Genomic DNA, 16,322 nt, shown 5'->3' on the forward strand with positions numbered 1-16,322 from the left:
GTTAATATCGTTGGCTACGAGAGCTCCACAGTTTGCGGTAACTACTCAATGCGTTTAGTGTGTTCGGTTTGTCGGCAGACGCGCGCGAGTAAAGGTAAAAGGTAAATTTTCGGCAAATGCAACTGATTTTGTGAAATGGCTGCCTGTGACGAGTAAAAGCAAAATTATTAAAATACAAATACTGCAAGCGTTGTTACCAAAGTAACTTGGCAAATAGCTAGTAAATGTTTAGCACAAAATGAAAAACATATTTTGGTAAAATAATAATCATAAAGTGTTGTTGTGTGTGCGCGAACAAACACGGGCGAGCCGAAGTGCAGTCTGTGATTTTGTACAAACTATTTATTTGGCCTTTACTAGTTGTTTGGCTACAGAATCTATAACAGCGCAGACACAGATCGGATGTTTTAAACAAATACTCAGTTGTGGTGATTACTTTGCAAGTAATATAAGCGCATATGTATGTAAATGTAGTGTGTGTGTTTGTAAATAATATAAATTTGAATAAATTGTACATCGAATGTTGCAAGCAAAAGAAAAAAATGGCCATTAAAGTGCAATGAATGATAGGTAAGATATTCGAGAAAAAAGTGAACGAGTAAAGTGCAGTGTACAAGTATGTACATATGTATGTATGTATGTGTGAAGACGTGCGTGTAAAGTGAAAGCCGAATTTTTATGCTATGCATATTTGAGCATAATGAAATAGTGATAAAAGTTGTAGCAAAGTATGTTTGGTTTTAATAAAAAAAAAAATGTGGTGAAAATTATGGTAAAAATATGGTTAAACAATGTTTAGACTTAAAAAAAAATTGCTGTAATTTTCATGTGGTTAATTTCTTTGTGAAAAATAAAATAATAAACATGAAAAATGCTTTATTACATACATATTTTTAACCAGTTTACGTTTGTTATATTTAAAATATCAAGTTCTTCACTTGTAATGTATAGCTCAGATTATGCTTAAATTAAGTCTGCGCTGACATACAGTAAATAGAATGAGTTTTAAGATCATACAACCGCTAAAAATTAATAAAAACTATTATGAAAATATAATTTTCTAAAATGTCTATAAAAATTAAATTTAATGAAAGAAGGAAGTTTCAGAAATTTTCATAAATCGTATTCACGAAAAAAACTAAATTTGAGACTATAAATACTTTAAAATTTATTAAAAACTATAATACAAAATTTCATTTTCTAAAATGTCTATAAAAAATTAAAGAAAAATATATTAAAAAAAATTATTTTCAAAAATGACCATAAATTTTATTCAGGAAAAAACTAAATTTGAGACTAAAAATACTTTAAAAAATAATTTAAAAAACTAATTTTCAAAAATGTCCATAAATTTTATTCACGAAAAAACTAAATTTGAGACTAAAAATGCTTTAAAAATTAATCAAAACTATTATAAAAATTTAATTTTCTAAAACGTCTATAATAATTAGCAAAAAATATATTGGCAAAAGGTAGTTTCAAAATGACCATAAATTTTATTCAGGAAAAAACTAAATTTGAGACTAAAAATACTTTAAAAATAGTTTAAAAATGCAAATTTCAAAAATTTCTATAAATATTAACCTATATTGGTGCAAAAGTTAAAGTTTCAAAACTTTTCAATAATTTAAGTTATAGAATATAAACAATTTCTTAAATCGAATAATTACATACATACATACATATGTATGTATACTATATGCATATTTCAAACAAATGTAAGAATTTATAATAAATTGCTTACTTCAAATGTCTAATATTTAAGTATTTGCTTTCTTCCATAGTCAAATGTATAAAACATAAAGGAAACTTTAAATGAATATAGTCTCAGCGCAACAAAAAACAACAAACGCTTAAAAGTGTAAGCAAAATTAAATACTTCACATAACATTACTTGGCAAAAAGCTACAAAAACAAGTTAACTAAAAACGCAACAACATCGAAAAAATCAGCAATCTAAAATAACGTCTACAACTACATACATACATATACAATAACAAACAAAAACGTAAAAACCAGCAATAAAGTAAAAATAATAATTAAACAACGACTACAAATTAAAAGCAAACAAATCTCACAGCAGATAAAACAGCAACAACCACATTACTATATAAAGTATACAAGCATTGCAAAACTACCTGTTCACTCGCTCAAAGCACTTGCGAGTGCTCACTCCCGAAAACCTGGGACTCTCAAAACAGCCACGAGTGGACTGCTCAGTGTGCACACATACACTCAAAAACATTTAAATATTAAGTATTTACGTAGCTGTTGATCTCGGCGCTTCTCCAGCGCATTTTTTGGCGGATAAACGCAGTGTGTGTCGCGAGCAAAAATTACAAAAAAAAAAAGGTTTGAAAATCAACCAGTTACTGATAAAAAACGTGAAACAATAAAATATTGCTGCTTATATTTACAAATACATAAATATATTTATAATTACTGCTTACTTGTGCATTGCAATAACAAAGGTGTAAAGTGTATTCCATTTCAGTGCAAAAATATCTGCGTCAATAAAATACAAATACGCCCCCGAAACGAAAAAAAGGCAGTCGATGTCAGTGAATGTCAAATAATTTTCTGTGTATAATTTACAATTAAAGTGTGTAGCAAAGTGCGTTGAGCGAGCGCAAACACAACTTTCGCAAACATACAGATATATCTAAGAAATAAGAGTGTACAAGTTCTAACAAATTCATGGAAAGAGTGCAGAAAAGATATAGTGTGTGTGAAGAGTGCTCGTTGGCATTCTAGTTGAAATTTCTTGTTTTTGTGTTGCAAGTTCGAGTTTTGTGTGTATTGTTTTTTTTTTGGTTATACAAAATATAGCCAGAACCCGTTTTCTGTTGACTCAAACATAATTTACGGAAGACTACCTAACAACTACCTGTGCAACAAGCGGTCAAAAAAGCGATCGAAAGGCAAAGCAGTGTAAACAAATTCTTTCTAGTTGGATTGGAAGCAGATTTGTTTTGAGAACGGTAAGTGAAATGCACAATTATTAACATTTTTTAGTCAGTTTCTCATATTCGTAAAACTCATTTTATGAACCTAAAATTGTGTTCATTGCATTGTTTATAAAATGGTTATTAAATGAATTAATTTATTCCAACTTTTGAGCATATCAAAAAGCAAATTTGATTATTTTGTGAATTTTTCATTAAAAAAAATTGAAAATCCATCCATTGTTCACTGTTTTTCGGAGACATCGCCCAAAAACGTCATTGCGCAGTGGTCGGCAGAATAGACGAAGGATTCAAAAAATTGTTTGGAAAAATATATGTATATTTTTGATTATGATTTTAGGTCTAATCTTTATCATAAATTATCTGGAATAAATTAGTAGTATCGAAAAAAAATTCTTCCGATCAATCACGAGGTCACCAGGTTATCCTATTTGGAAGAACTGTGAAATTTTACAATAAGTCTTTTCACTAGTTTCTAAGAAATTATGAGCACAGAGTTTGAAAGCATAATTTCGAGAAGAATACGATCAAATATTAAAGTAGCCGTCCCTTCAGGAAAAACCAAAGGTATATGAGATTGACACTTTTATTGCGATTGCCTTGAAACTTTAGGAAAATGTTTTAGATATATTATAACATTTAAAAAAATAAGGAAAACATTTTTTTTTCTTTTAAATTTCAAAACCTTAAGCGCGATTTTCTCGAAACGTTGTTTTCAGAGCTGTGAGGAATATTTCTCCGGTCCGGCTGGACCGATCTGAAATTTTCATACGTTCTTTTTAGATATACACTTTGTCTGGCAATCATTTAAGTAATAATTTTATATTTACAAATGAATCACAATCTTTCGATCATATATGGTTCAGCTAAGGAAATTTCATAGGAACATCTCTGAAAGTTTAATGCGTTTTCAGAATAGTTCCTAGAGAGTGTTGCTTTTATTAATAAGTTTTATTGTAAATTGCTATACGTCTTCTAGTTTTGTTCTTGGAATACGATACAAGACGTTTAAGTTGTCATCTAGAGTTTTTGAAGTTTAATTTAGAGGTTGGGTTTCTTAGTTCCCAAATACAGATTAATGAAAAGAGAAAGTATTTTATGGGTAACTGTTAGCATACTACTCGAAAAAGTTGTAGAAAAGCTCTTCAACTTACAGCTCTTTCATCAGGATGGAAACATCAAGCATTCGAAAGAAGTTTTCAAAAACTAAGTCTTTCATAGAGTGCTGAAAATATGATTGCTTTCAGCTCAATTTATATAATTCTCTCTACTGACACAACCCCTTGACATGTAAACATACAGAAATGAAGACGAGTGTGAGAAAAAATGCAATATTTCATGCGCATAAGCGCAACATAAAATTAGCATTTATGGAGAAATCAAATTCAGCATCAAAATGCACTTACACCTCGGAGATTAGCATTCAATAGACAAAAAGAAAAAGAAATAAAGTAAAAAGAAGCAAATGCAATCAAAGGAAAACCGTAATCCACGAGCATGCACCGCTGCAATTGCCAACTGAGCTGTTATTGCTGTGCTCCATGCCAAAAGAGCGTGTGGAGCGTGCATAGCGAGAGTAAATCACGGTGCATTGAATGAGCAGGCGTTTTTGAGCTTGGTGGAGCGGTTGGCGGCAGCGATAAGGCGTTGGTATTCGTACGTACCAATTGGCGATATCGCCGGCTCACAGCCATATTTGTAACCGGCAACATGCGCGAACATATAACAGTTGCAGCAGCAGCAACACCAACAAAACAGTGCGCGCTGTTGGTAAGCCACTAAAATTGGTAAGAGCGCTTGGCGTTGCGACTTGTCGACTGTTGGCTGTTGGCAGTTGTGCGCCTCTAATGACTTTTCTTGTCGCTTTTGTTATTGTTATTAGTGTTGGTTTTTGTCTTATTCGTTAGTTAATATGTTGGTATGTATGTAATACTTGTATGTAATGGTTAGTGGTTTGTGCCGTCACACACCGGTGCACAGCAACATGCATACAAAATGTGGCGTGGTAGTTAGTAGTGATTTAGGGTTTGTGTTGCCCAAAAGCTGGTAGGTAGCGGTTTTCTGCTGCTTATTGCTGCTGCTACTGTTCACTGCTTGCTTGTTTTCGCTGGTTTTATGTTTGTCATTTTACCGGTGGATCTTCGCTTTTGGCTTCGTACTAGTCACCAGCGTTTTCTTTTCGTTTTTTCTTTAGTTTGTGTGATTTTCTTTTTTAATTTTTTCGTTTTGTTAATAGCGGTTATGTTTTCTTTTGTTGTGTATATAAAGATATGAAATTTGTATATATTTTTTTACGTTCCACGTGCATACTAGTTTTCACACCCATTCTCCTGTAGTAAACATTTCTCTAATATTTTTTTGTAATTTTTTTTATATCGAATTTTATAACTACAGACTTTATTTTTATAGTTTCTCTTGTTTTTGATTAATGTTTTCTTGCACTAAATTTTGTTGTTGTTCATTATAAGGAAGTTGTTAGGATTTTATACAGTGTTCATATATATTTTAATTTAGTATTTTACTTAAAGTTGCCTTGAAGCGAGGTTTGACTCTACTTTAGGCTTAAGTGTTCCTAAGCCTGCACTATTTTAGTGCATTGATCGAAGAAAAATAACGTTTCCATGGCGTTTCGTTCTCAATTTTACAAGCTTCCAGTGTTGACTTATATTGATTCCTCTACAAGATACTCTTTTGCTTGTGAGCTTGAGCTAATATGATGGCTCCTGAGTTGAAAATTTGTATGGCGTTTTAAAGAAAAAACAATTTTTCACTAAAACTTTGTTTTGGTTGTTCATTATAGTGTTCATCGAAGACGATATATTCCTTGAAACGATCTTTCAATATTTCGTTAATATTTTTGTAATACGATCGGGATTTTGCTTCAAAATAAGCCTCGGCCTCGGCGATTATCTCTAAATCGTCGCTAAATTTCATTCGTATAAGCATTTTCTTAACGCCTGGGAACAGGAAAAAGTCGGCAGCCAGTGGCGGAGCATATGCTATGTTGTTGTAAAGGTTACTTAGTGCCCGTAAGGTGTCGCACTCATCAGCTAAAACAGTTGCTTCGGCTGGCAAATTAAGGAGAAGTTCAGAGATTCTTACAGCCGGTATGCATTACATTATAGTTCTCATTGGTTTGAGGCGTAGTAAATTGATCAATTGTGAGATTCGTCGCTTATCCAAATATTCATAAATTATGTAACACGTTGCCGTAATATTAATAGAGAATCAGCTGTCTCGTTCAACCTCTTTTTAGGGTCATCCAAGTCGTCTCGTGCTTGTTGATACTGGTTTTTCGGTAACAGCCTATTTTTTAAATACATCAATCTCGATAAATCTCAATCTTGGTTCCTCCAAGTCGTTTCGTTTTGCTTGATAATACTTTTTCGGCCTATTTTTTTCATACAGCAGATTCATCGCCTTCGATGCTCCAAGTTATGATATTATTGCTAGAATCCTGTTTTGGTTACGACTTAACCTTAGACTGTTTCCATTTCATCATCCAGATTAGGTATTGCCCAACTGAAGCTATAGTATTTTACCTACTTTGTGACAATTTTTGGATTCCATGCCAAAAGAACTGCGTTGACTTGGCTGTCATGCATGTATCCAGCCAATTTTTGTTATGCTGTTCTTATTCCGTTGTCGGCGTTCTGCAACGACTGGAATAAGTGGTAGTCAGAAGGAACAATGTCTGGTCTGTAAGGCGGGTGTGGCAAAACTTTCCTACCGCTGTATTCCAAATAGTTTTTAACCGGTCTTGCAACATGAGGTCGAGCATAGACATAAAGAAAAATTATTGCCTCGTGTCTTGTCGCAAATTCAGATCGTTGCCAGCAATCTCTCACTTCAATTGGATTAGTTATTGTCAGTAGCGTTCCCTATTATTTTAACCGTCTTTAGTAGCTCATGTCTTTCTTATCCCACAAGTACAGAACCTTATCGTGGTGTGATGTATATTTGGCTTTGCCGTTGGGTCTTAATGAAATCACTTTTCATTAACGTTCAGAATTTGATTCAAACATGACTTTTTTGTAGCGTTCAAGCACCATTTTTGGCAAACGACATTCACGGTCTCTTGGCTTCCATTCATATGTCTTCCAATTTGGCTGCTTGAGTGACTTCCAAAGATGCTGCGAGTACTTCTCGTGTTTGACAGCAATCTTCACCCTGTAATGCTACCACATCCTCATCTTCAAACTTTTTTGGTCGCGCAAGACGTTCTTAGTCTTCCCAGTCATAATCTACACTTTATTTTTTGGGGGCCATGACTTCAGGACGTGCTTAGTCTTCCAAGTGTGTGGACGTTCTTGGTTATCCAAGCCACAATCAACAATTTAGTTTTTGAAGACCATGCCTTCGGGACGTGCTTAGTCTTCCAAGCCACAATCAACACTTGATTCTTTTTGACGATCCAGGCTTCAGGATGTTCTTGTGTTTTCCAAGCCACAATCAACACATTATTTTTAGGAGGTCGTGGCCTTAACATGCTTCAGCAATTTTTAAAATCGTTAAACTTCAGACAACTCTTTATTACAAGGGTATTCTTTTGTTTCAATTTTACCAAAGACATTACTTCACTTTCCTGAGAAACTACTCAAGTACTTGTCAAACTGCAGCACAACTTCCTGCAGCTGCGTTGCAAGCCAAGAACCACTTGTTATACAATCGACGCTGCAGCAGAAAATTTCATAATGACAACATAAGGGTAGGGCAGACAGCTCAAGCATAAATGTCACAAAAGACATGGCACTAAAACATTTTCTAAAGAAATCTACAGCACTAAGAGAGTCATAACCATAAATTCTAGAATATATGAGGGACTCCGAAGCGCGCAAGTAGAGCAAAGTTGAGACTAAAAAAGGTATGAAGAAGACTGCAGACTAAGGCGGAATGTCAGCGCATGGAAAAGAGAAGAAAGAGAGACCACTGAAATTCGCAAAACGTTCAAGGAAATGCACTTCAGCTGGCTGCCATCTAAAAAAGCAGAAGGTACCAAGCAATGTGCGCAACTACAAATTAAACAAGTGGGAGTGTGCTTAAGTGCATGAGTATGTAGCGCAAATACTTTTGGGCAACTTAAGTGGCGGTGGCAACATAGTCATTATGGAAATTTGATATTTTTGCTAAAGTGCAAGCGGCTGCATATTTACACGCTTTTTATTTGCCGACAGACAACGACAAATGGCCAAAGAGCTGCCAACTGGCGGATACTTGCAAAACGGTACTTTTTTCATTTCCTTCTTTTATAGAAGCATGCATGGTGGCCAAAAAAGAGAGAAAAACAAAATTTTGTAATTTTTTCAAAGCTTGCACGCATTGCCACATTTGCATAATATTTTTCGTATGCCCTGAACAGCTTGCATGGAGTTTATAATATCCAGAAGACAATTTCGGAGATCCTTTAAAATGAATACAGTTGAACTTCCATACTTGAAATAAAATAATTTACAATAAAACTGTGAATTAGAGAGACTTCGAGTTATGGCACTAAATTTGTATGAAATTTGAATGTTATTGCCAATTGAAAAGCTCCAGTTATGGCGAATTTCGAGATTTCGTCATCCTGTCGAGTTGAGTTAATTTAAGTCGTCCGTCTGTCTGTATATAGCAAACGAGCACTTTTATTACATTTAAGGTATTTGTACAACTTTCGAAGATAATGTTCTGATCGTGCGACTATAGCATATAGCTGCCATACAAACTGATCGTGGAACATCAAGTTTTTGTATGGCAAACTTTTTTATTTGGCGAAGCATCTTCACCAAATTTGGCACAGCTTATTATCTCAGCCATTGCTACAATTTCTGAAGAAATTGTTCAGATCGGAGCACTAAGGCATATAGCTACTGTACAAGCTGAACGTAAAAAATCAAGTTCTTATATGGTAAACTTTTTTATTTGGCAAGGTATCTTCACCAAATTTGGCACAGATTATTATTTAAGGTATTTGTACAAGTTCCGAAGAGAATGTTCTGATCGTGCGACTATAGCTTATAGCTGCCATACAAACTGATCGTGCAACATCAAGTTTTTGTATGACAAACTTTTTTATTTGGCGAAGCATCTTCACCAAATTTGGTACAGATTATTGTCTCTGGCGTTGCTATAATTCACAAAGAAATTGTTCAGATCGGATCACTCTAGCATATAGCTGTCATACAAACTGAACGTTCAAAATCAAGTTGTTCTATGAAAAACTTTTTTATTTGTCAATATAACTTCACGAAATTTAACATAAATTATTGTTGAAGGCAGCGCTACAATCTCCCAATATATTATACAGATCGGACTACTATAGCATATAGCTATATACAAGTTGACCCATCAATATCATGATGAGATCTTTTTATACCCTGTGAAGGGTGCTATGGCTACGTTGCAGCTGAAATTAACTTTTTCTTTTATTTTTCCTGTCGTTTTTGTCATAACTTCAAAAATTGCTGCTTATTTTGCAGACACGATGTTGCTGCTGTTGCTATTTGCTGTTGTTGTAGTCATTTTGGTGTGCTGCTATTTACGTTTCCTTGGCACAGTTACAAACACAAGATGATTTTGCCGCGCATGTACTTATTATTATTGCAGTTGTTGTTGTAGTTTACAGCACGCTATGCGGCGGCAAAGAGCCAAGAACAAACCGGCAATTGTGCAACAACAAAGCGCTACTACATAATATGAGTGCTTACATGCCGCCGCTTGTTTGTTTATTTAAGCATTTTTGATTTGCCTAAGAAAAGTACTAAAGCACTGAAGTACCTCAAACACACGGCCTTCCACTAAGAGACTGTTATTCACAAATATACATACGCATGTACATATGTATGTTGCTGGTATGCAGTTTTATTTGAATAATTTTCGGGCATGCGCAGGTAATGGCTCTCTTGCACTTGTCAGCGCGTTCATTCATACTTTGCAAAGCCCACGAGCACAAGTCCAGCCAACCAACCAACCATCAGAATCAGCCATCCATTCGTTTGTACGTCCGTCCATTTGTCTGTCTATGCGTTTCGCTTCGGTCGCTCACCGCTGGTAATTTACAAGTGTTTAGTGTTGCCATTGTCTTTGAAGACCGCCACTCGCTTCCGAAACGCTTTTGTTTAGCTGCCGACGCTGTCGTTTAGTTGCATACGAAATTCTTGGTGATTTTTTCTACCTCTCATTTCCTTTTTTATGTCTGAGTGCTTCTCCATAACCACAATGCGGAAGCGCACAATTTCATTGCACTGCAGAATTTCGCTTTATACTCGTATTTATGTACGCGGCCTTTTATCTGTTTTTATTGCCTCAGCACTTTTTATGGGCGCGTTTTTACTATCGAATTTCTTTCGACCACCTTCAAGACAGTCAAGGCGGCGTTGCCTTTATACTCGCTATATGTATATGTATGTATGTACATATGAAAACTGCACTCACATTTCCTTGCCAGAGTTTGATTAGTAACATGTGTTTTCAAAAAAATTCATCGCACTTGCTTTTTAACAAATACAGCGCCTTTGCCGCACCTGCACGTGTTTATCTTTTTCGCACCCTCAACTTCTTTTATCTGTCCTTTAAACTTGTGAGAAACATACTACTCTGCTCGCTCACGTTTTCTCTCTCACTCAATAACTTTCTCTCAATCGCCCTCTCCCTCATACACCCTGCTATACTATTCCTCTTTGCCCCCTAATCCAATATTTAGTAATCAAATGTCCAAAAATGCCGGTCGAACCGTCTTGCGTGCTTTGTAAATCACTCGTCTCACCAGTATCTTAGCTACTTTCTGCACAATTCTACTTTCTGCTTTATTCTACTTTCACTGCACGTTTTTACTGCATTGCTTCGTGTTTGTTCCCGGTTTTTTGTTGCTGTTACTTTGTGTCCTTTTTTGTTTCGATCTCGTTGTCTAGCATAATTCCTGTACGTGCATTTCATTGCTATTTGTGGCTTTAATTGCTTGCAATGCATCTTGCTTCCATTGTCTGTCGCATTATCATTAGTCGTTGTCATTTGGGCTTAGGAATTCTGTTTGTCTCTCGTATGCTGTTTTCGTATGTGAGATTTGTGGCATTAATTCACCTCTGCAATTAATCTGCCAAACTGACGAATTGTGGTCGTGACAGTTGACATCTATTTGGCGGCCTTTTTGACTTATTTGCGACACAGAAGGAAGCTTGGTGTGATATCTTATAGTAAACTTAACCTGGGTTATTTTTAGTTTGTGGGAATAACACCTGATTTTACCTGGTATTTAGTGCTTTTTGAATAAATTAAATTGGTTTATGCTTTTGGCATCAGCCAATAGATCAGCACTTTGGAACCTACAAGAGTATGCTCCGGTTTTGAAACTTTCCGTTAGTCGCCGCATCTTTTCATAGAATTCTCGAGCGTTACCCTATTCGGCCAGCTTCTCAAACTCTTTATACTCTCGTTTTCCGGCCTCCTTTCTTTTTTTGTCTGCATATATGTAACGCTTCCTTCTTCAACTCTCGGTATCTATCCCACACCGCCCATATTGTGGTCGGGAAGCCATTAAACTTTGCCTCAGGCGAGCAGCCGATCCACTTCTGCTAAAATGTTCAAGAAACAGTGCTTGAAAATCGTCGTGTCGGCCGCAAAGTGATAGCAGAGAATCCCACCATATCTTATGCATCGGCTCAACACATTTTAGTTAATGCTTTGGGCATGAAGCGTGTAAATACTAGACTCGTACCGAAAGATGTTTTGCACAAACGAAGTCGGGGACTAAAAAAGAATGCTTGACAACGTAGCTGAGCACCTTACTTTCATTAAATTCATTGTATTGATGAGATGTAGGTTTTGTGAGAATATGACAACAATCAAATGGCACACCAAAAATTACCTGAAACTGAAAAAACCAAAGTTCGCGTAGGCACTGAAGGCCATCTCAGCCGCGCCTTATAACAAGTGTAAGTTGTCAATCCGGGTTAAATTTGATCAGATGGTGTTACGTCGCCCTGTGATTGAACTAGTCCCGGTTAGGTAAATGTTATTTTTGGGTTGGTAATATATCTTAAAAGTATTCGCAAAATGTTCAAAATTTGTATGCATCCATTTTTCAGCTATACTGCCTAATCTCAATTTACATATGTATAGTTAAATATTCATTACAGATATTGAAAAATGCTGTTTGCGAATCTGATATGCTTCGAGTTGCCTAATTGAACTACTTCACAATTCGCTTTTGGTTTAAAAAACTGTTTCGGCTAATAAAAAAATCTTAAAGGAGTCTTTCTCCCTATTTCCTGCCATTAAGTTGTATCGTGTCTCTTCATAATACTTCCATCGATTTCTTACTTTATTACATAATGCTTAACATCCTTTATCGCCACTTCCTGTCTGCGCGTGCTTGGCGGTGATTATAACACTCGCACATATTGTTGATTGTGCTCTTCGGTGATATTTTTCCGATCAACCAATGAGCCGCTAATATGTTATTTGCCGATGAAGAAAAGAGAAATGCAGACACTAAAAAGATGAAGTGGATTTTGCGCTGCTCTACAAATATACGCGTGAGTTTGTAGGTGCAGGAAGTGGCAGCTGCGGTTTTAAGCTACTGTAGATGCTGCTACTTACATACAGTTGTTGGTATGTCTGTACTTTAATTACAATTGGTACGTGCTCGGCTCAGAAACATAACTTTATTGTGTCTATATTAACGGAAGTGGCGTCTTCTGCGCTTAAGATTGCATTATCTTACACATTTGTTGTTGTTGTTGTCGCCGGTATTGCCTTACGGATATATGCGGTTTCGTAGAGCAAACAGAGTTTCACTTAATCAAATTTTCATTTATTTTGTGAATGTATTACATAAAGTATTTTTTTTTGTTTTTCAATTGAAGCTATAACTGAAAGAAGAAAAAGCGCAAAGAATATATGAAAGCTGGAAATATCAAGTGAAAGCGCTTCATATTGAGAATCAATAACAGCGAAAATATTCTGAAAAAAAACAAAAAAAAATTATCCCAAAGAAAATATAAAAGCTTGCTATGAAAGTGAAAGCTCAATTAAATTATGTATTACTTTCTATATCTTTTTAGTTTTTAAATTTCAAGTTTACCTTACAAATTTTTATTTTATTCTATTAATTTTTTTGAGCTTTTTTTTAAGCAATTGTAAATATGACTGAAAATCTTAAGCTTTTTTATGCTGTCGAATTGTATATATTACATATTACTGCAAGTAAAAGCTCTTTATACTGAAATTCACAAAAATAATAGAGAAATTAAATATATTTTATTCTCAGCAGAAAAAATATTCTAAAAACATGAAAGCTCACAAAAACCAGTGAAAGCTAAGAAACAGAAAATATCAATATATCATGTTTTTAGAAAAAAATCGAACACAAAAGCAAACAGGTGAAAGCTCGCAATAAGAAGTGAAAGCTCAAAGAAATTAATTGCTATATTTTGTACTTTTATTTTCCGCAGTTATTACATTGCTTATAATATTGTATTAAATATAATTTATTTATTTATTTTGAAATTTTTATTTTTATTCTAAAATAAATACAACATTTTGATGCTATTGAATTGTAGATATGACTTAATTAACAAGTGAAAGCTCTTCATATTGAAAATCACAATGAAAGTGAATAAATGAATGAATGAATGTGAATATCCCACAGAAAATATGAAAGCTCGTAATAGCATGTGAAAGCTCAAAGGAATGAAAGCTCTTTCTTCTGCTAAAACTTTTATTATCATCATTTCAATGATCTTCTTAATGTGTGTTGTGAAATTAACAAAAAAAAAAAATTTCATAAATAAAATAATTATATATTAAACATATTCAATATAAACTTCTACACTGAATTTCTTTTTCAACAATTTAGTTGATTACTTAATCAAATTTGTGTGGGTAGTCTTCAATGCCAAACAGCTGTTGTCTACCACAAGCTTTTGTCTACGGCTTCGTCTACGCCTTTGCTCACTTTGCTAATTTCCAGATGTTTATCTCAAGTTTTGTCGCTGTTTTGCTGTTTCTACTCATATGTCTGACCATATATACATACATATGTATATGTATATGTTTTTGGTTATAACGCCGCATTACTCACCAGCTTTTATTTCGGCTCAATTTAACACAGACAAAAGTTACAAACTGGTTTACCTTGGCGATTGTTCGAAAGCCGCAAAAGTGGTTTTATTTTCTAGGTCTTAACGCGCATAAATAAAACAAAAGTGAGTGAAAATTTGAAATAATATTATTAAGCAAATGAGTTGAAATAAAAATTATAAGCAAGTTCAATAAAATTTACTTTTACAAAAAAAAAAAACCCTTTCTAAAAAAACCATAGCAAACGTGCCTAAATAGGTGAATTGCCGCACGGTTATTAACTTTTGAACGTCAAACAATTGTTTTTGCTGCTATTAAATATTTTAACGGTTATTGCCGTCACCTTTTATTTGGTAAAATTTCCGCTGCAATTTCGATATTTCATAAAGCGAAAACAGCTGTGTCGACATTGGTTTTCCAAACAGCTTGCTTCATCGTTGCAAAATTTATGCGAAAAAAATTCCTTTTGCCATAAAAAAAGTAAAAAAAAAATCCCGCTTTAGTGGCAACCAATTAGTGTGGCTCTGCAATTTGCGCCAATTTCTTTGAGTCTTCTTGCTGTCAGGCTTTGTGTTGCAATTAGTAGGCTATAAATCTTTGTTTCCAATTTTCCGCTGACACTCACAGCTTTTTCATCAAAAGTAAATTCATATATTTTTCTCTTTTGCGCATATCTTTCGCATTTATTTCCTTTTAATTACCCGCCCAGATGCTTACTCCAGTTCACTTGTGCTCTATATGCCACACCATTCCGCATGCCACAAGACATTCCTGCCGCCACTCACGCATCGTGCCGCGCAGACACCCGCTCACTAGAAATTTTTGAAACGCCGCGAAGGCATAGTTTCCCGAGCAAATTTTGCACCGCTACATGTATTTTTAATTTCCAATTTTATGTGCTCCACAATCGCAGAATTTATGCTTTTTTGATGTCTTTAGTCGCTTCACTCGCGCTGCCATTCGCCGGCAAGTCATTAAGTACCATTGTAGCTGGCGTGTTGCCCGATTGCCGCTCTGCCTTGTTGTCTGCCCATTTGTCTAGTGGCACAGAACTGTTAGTGTTGTTGTTGTTGCAGTGGTGCGCCATGTGCGCTTTCTTCCCAAAATAGCCGCTCTCATGCTCGTTTATTTGATGAATTCTTAAGTTGAAATATTTAATTTCACTTCTTCTTCATTACAACTTTTTTGGTGCTCAGCATCTTGAGTGGGAGTTGTGGAGGCTCTTGTGTAGAAGCCAATTTGCAAAGTTGTGAACATGTTGTTTTAAAAAGCATTGCTAACATGTCTAGTCGCAATTAAAAAGTGCTTTGGGAATTATATAAATTTCCGCTTTTTACTAAAGTTGGAGAAGACGGCAGCTGTTTGTACAAAGTTTCTTATATGGAACTCAATTTAGTAGTCTCCGACAAGTGCGGCAGTTAAATGCAGGATCAAGTTTTATATTTCTTGTTTGGAAATTGAATGCATTTTCTTTTAATTTGGATGCTAGTTTGCTTTTCTTCTTGACTTGCTGAAACTTTCATACTGACGAAAGCTTCTTTTAATAAGTTTTTGAAGATATGTTTTATAAGGAAACAGTTTTTACCAACATTTTTGAGCGAATAATCGTTATTTCATGAATGTGTATATATTAGAATTCCTTAGCCTTCATATTATAGAAAGCTATTCTAAGTGTTCTTTGATAAATTGTTTTAGGAGACGACTTCTCGCTTAAATTTCACAACGAATGTAAAGATTATATGTATAAGTTTTCATTAATATCTGCTAGATAGTTTTTCCTATGTAATAACATGCCTAAGCTTTCATATTGGTGAAAGCTGCTTTCAACTGGTTTTTGAATAATGAGACAACTTTTTCGATTACAATTACGAATGAATTAGTTAATTTCAATATAAGTATAGCTGTATTGTAATTATGACCGAAAGCTCAAAGTTTCTTAGTGCTTTTAAATTTACTTATTTAAGTGAAAGCTCTTCATATTGAAAATCACAGCAATTATGAAAATTCATGTTATATATCCTCAGATGAAAAAGTGATCACAAAGAAAATATTAAAGCTCGAAATAATATATAAAAGCTCACAGTATGAAGTATAATTTCACTTAATTTAAATGTAAATTATATGTAAATATTTTCATTAAAATTGTTGGGTTGTTTTTCTATATAATATGTCTAAGCTTTCGAACTGATGAAAGCTCTTTTGAACTGGTTGAGCAAATATTTTCGATTCTATTTCTGAACGAATGTAAGGTTTATATGTATATAATGTATAATCATTAAAATCTACTGTATTCTATTC

The 16,322-nt window shown here is 34.5% G+C and overlaps 1 long non-coding RNA gene across 1 annotated transcript; it reads left to right on the top strand.

Annotated features, from left to right (window-relative positions):
* The first annotated feature begins 31 nt into the window (after nucleotides 1–31).
* LOC120777617 lies at nucleotides 32–2,981 on the top strand. Its single transcript, XR_005705520.1, has 2 exons — nucleotides 32–570; nucleotides 1,785–2,981. It is a non-coding gene; the product is annotated as an uncharacterized LOC120777617 (long non-coding RNA).
* The last annotated feature ends 13,341 nt before the right edge of the window (nucleotides 2,982–16,322 follow it).

Source organism: Bactrocera tryoni, chromosome 5 (genome assembly GCF_016617805.1).
Source record: "Bactrocera tryoni isolate S06 chromosome 5, CSIRO_BtryS06_freeze2, whole genome shotgun sequence".
Classification (NCBI taxonomy): domain Eukaryota; kingdom Metazoa; phylum Arthropoda; class Insecta; order Diptera; family Tephritidae; genus Bactrocera; species Bactrocera tryoni.